The 3708-nt window shown below is 50.4% G+C and overlaps 1 pseudogene; it reads left to right on the plus strand.

The window, feature by feature from the left end:
- Positions 1-3488, plus strand: part of LOC112411251 (uncharacterized) — a 4537-nt pseudogene extending 1049 nt beyond the window's left edge.
- The last annotated feature ends 220 nt before the right edge of the window (positions 3489-3708 follow it).

Here is a 3708-nt window from a genome sequence, read left to right on the forward strand (position 1 = left end):
ACGGTGGCTGGTGGTTATTCTCTTACCTCTGGCTTGGAAGGGTCGATCAGAAACCACAAGATTTAGGGGTGCCGCTCAGTATGCCCAGTTTGGGAACCTGAAGTGTCTTTACTCAGAAAATTATTTTCCCTCTCCTGTACCATTGTCACTTCCTAAATGACCAGTGAGGAAGCAAGTGTCCTTTCTATGTGCTTCGATGAGCCCTCTGTGCTCTGCCCAGTGCCACCTCCACAGGGGCTCGGTCCTGGCTGAGTGAGGAGGAAGACCAGCGTCTTCCAAGGCTGCTGCTGCCCACCTCTCCGCAGATATTTTAGGGAAGGGTTCGTGTGTCTTCCCATCTTCAGGAGCGAGGAAATAGGCCCCAAGTATTCATCTAAGGGCCTTTTTTTGTCTTTTAAGTAATCTGGGAGCTGTGTGACAGGAGAAGGAAGTGGCAGGGAGGACGGGAGTATTTTTCAGACTTTGTTTACCTGACGTGAACACCATCCCAGTGATTAAGAAATGTGTCGCATACTGTGGCCAAAACTTCCTTTGGTGCTTCCCTCCGAGGGACGTGTTTGCTGTTCGTCCTGCAAGCAGATGTTCTCGACTAGGCCGTAGACCTCTTGGCAAGAACCAAAGGTTTGAGGAAACACACACACACACACACACACACCCCACGAAAGGGTCTCCACGGAGGTGTCCTCACTTCATGTGCTGGAAGCGGGGAAGCGAGTAAATGAAGATGAGGGTGTGCATGTGGGCTGGCACCGGCCCCTGCTCAGCCTTCCTACTCTGAGGTCCCCGGGCCCCAGCGGTCACAGGAGGGCATGAGCCAGAGGGCTGGGCTTCTCTGTGGTACCGGCTGGTCTTCAAATCCCACGCGGCACCTCTAGGCTCGCAGAATGGCTGAGAGGCTGCAGTTTTACAGTACTGACCCTTCTGGAGCCGGAAGGTACAGATGAGATAAGGTAGTGGATTAGAAATAAAGGCAGGCCACAGGCTTCCTAGCAAACGGGTCGTCTGCCCACGTCCTATATTTTAACTGGCAGAAGATTTAAAGGCAGGCCGCTGATCAAGAGAAATCAAACCCCCAGCCCAAGATTGGGAAAATAGGTGGTAGTTCAAGTTTTTACAAAACTATTTAAGTTCTTCATCCTGTTCTGCAAAAATTTGTCCTCTTTCTCTATGACTTGATGGCAGTAAGCAGCATTCAGCTCTACTCTTGAGTAGAGATGACGGATTGGGGTCTAAAGACAAGGTGCTTCCCCAGCTGACAGCCCGCTTCCTGCAGCCTGATTTTCACAGTCCCCTTGGGCTCACGGTGATGCAGTGTTTGAATGGTTAAGCCCTCTCAGTATTTCAGGGATTGGGCAGAAAGGATCGGTGCACATCATAGAACGATCGGTGGTATTTATAGCTTCGCTTTGCGCTGCTCCCCGTTTCTGCCTACGCGAAATATACGTACTTCCTCTGAGAATCCGGCCGAGGACTGGAGGTGCCGCTGGCTGTGAAACTTTAGCAAGTAAAGGATCTGTTTTCCTTTGATAGAGTGTGTGTGTTTTGCTAGAAAATTACTTCTGGGACCACAAGAACAATCACTGATCTCTTAATCCTGGCTCTTAACAGTGGCCGAAAACTCCATCAGCCTGTGTCTTGGTCCCGCAATACTTTAACGTTTTAGCGGCAGTGCCTCCGCTGAATACTCCTGCTGGCTCCTCTTGTAAAGAGAAGCTTGCTCTGGTGTAAAAGATGGCTTCTCAGATCATAGCCTGAGTCTGTTCAGTTTTCTTTCAAGAAACCACTTTAGAGTAAAATTTCCCGTTTTTTTTCCCCCTGGACATGTCCAGCCAGCCAAGGCGGCACCCAATCTCTTCATAAGTCCACTCCACGGGGCTGCCTCGGCAAGGCGTCCACTCCCTCATTGTGATCTCACCACAGGATGCTCTCCCACCCCCTCCTCCCCCCCTCATCTCCTTCTCTTTCCTCGCCTTGGCCCTCGCCCATCAGTTCCACATGGGCTCAGTCTGGGAATACGGGCTGAAGCCTGTGGTGCATTGCAGCATTTTCTCCCAGCAGCTGTGTGAAGGATGTATTTTCCAAGCTAAGAATTTTATCCCAAGAGCACATATTACTGCTTTGGACCGTATATGATCTCCTGCCCCTGCACGGAGATGTATGTCTTATTTTAGTCTGTACCGACCAAGGAACAGTGTCAAAGATGCCAGTTTTAATTGTGAGGGGCTCTGACCATCTCCGCCATCCTGGAGCATTTCCTTCGAGGGAGGCTTCTAGGACCTGAGACAGTCTCATGGGTTACTTGCCCTGCTCTGTGCACCCCGTAGAGCAGTGGGACTGTTGGTGCTTCCTGCTGCTTGCTCAGAGGACACGGGTCCTCGCCCCCTCCTCCGCCTGCTCTGCACTCCACACCTCACCCTTGCTTCCCTGACCCACACCTGACCTTCAGCAGATTCCCCACACGCTGAGCCCAGGACGCCTGTGGCCTGCTGCTTTCTTTTCTCTTCAGAATTCCCCACGGAAGAAGTTAAGTTAGACTTTAACTTGATACCTCTTGGTGTATCAAAAACCATACCAGACGTTCTAGAAGATCTGCCCTTTACTCCAGTTTTCTCTAGGGTGTTTCTGGCAGGAAGTCGTACAAGAGCTCCACCTGAGTTGATGCTAATACTTGTCACTACCACCTGGAATGTAGTTACTGATTGGCAAGCCGGACATTCCCCCCAGGGCCCTTCTGTCACCTGGCGATGCATCTGCCCTCTCTGCACGGCTTATGCTTGAAATATAATGTTTTTCAGTGGCTCGTTGCTAGGACATGGACACGCACATCCTCCGAGAGACTGTGTGCAGAAAGCACTCGGTGGGGCAGGGCGGGGAGGTGCAGGAGCAAGGATTTGGTTGTGTCGTGTCAAGGACCTTTGGGACCTACTGGCAGGAAGTCTGCAGGCGGGCCGTTTGGGAAGGAGTGCGGATAAAGTCAGTAAAGGTCAAGGTGAGACAGAAGAGCTAGCTCGCCCCCAGACAGCAAGCTTATCTTGGGGCGGGGTTTGAGGCTTTGGGGTGGGCAGCCAAACCAGTCAGGGAGCCAGGCGGTCAGCCTTCTTAGCGTTTAAGACACTTATTACAAAAGGATCCAAAAATCCTGTCCACACAAGGGGGTTTCTTGATGCCTTAAGCAGCTTTTGCAGATGATAAATTGGATTTGCCTAGTCATGTGACCTCAGAAGAACTCAGACACATCCAATCCAGAAATAAGTTTCATTTGGGGGAGAAAATGTCTGTAAATATTCTTTGCTTTCCAGGTTAGATTGGGATGCAGCAGGAGTTTTCAGTACTTTTTTTTTAAACACTGATGGTCACTGAAGAGTGTTTATGTGAACATCTGCCGGGTGGAGGTTCCGATCCGGATGATGTAGGGGATGGGTTCTCCTGCTGTGATGCAAACATGTAAAATAAAGATTCTGTGACAGGAACGTATGTTTGTAATCCGAGGGAGTTGCCAACTCCTGCCTGCTGTCTCTCCGCCCCCCTCCCCCCTTACAATTCTTTCCTTTGTGATTTTTGTTCATTAAATTAGTTAATTGCCTCCCACTCGCTCCCACTGGCAAGAGTGACACCTACTAGAGAAGCTCCCTGTGTCTCAGCTGCCATTGAAACTCAGACGTGACTTCAACTCCAGAGGCTTTGTTTTGGAACAAACTGAAGATCAGT

The sequence above is a fragment of the Neophocaena asiaeorientalis genome, unplaced genomic scaffold, assembly GCF_003031525.2.
Source record: "Neophocaena asiaeorientalis asiaeorientalis breed wild unplaced genomic scaffold, Neophocaena_asiaeorientalis_V1.1 scaffold78, whole genome shotgun sequence".
NCBI classification, from domain to species: domain Eukaryota; kingdom Metazoa; phylum Chordata; class Mammalia; order Artiodactyla; family Phocoenidae; genus Neophocaena; species Neophocaena asiaeorientalis.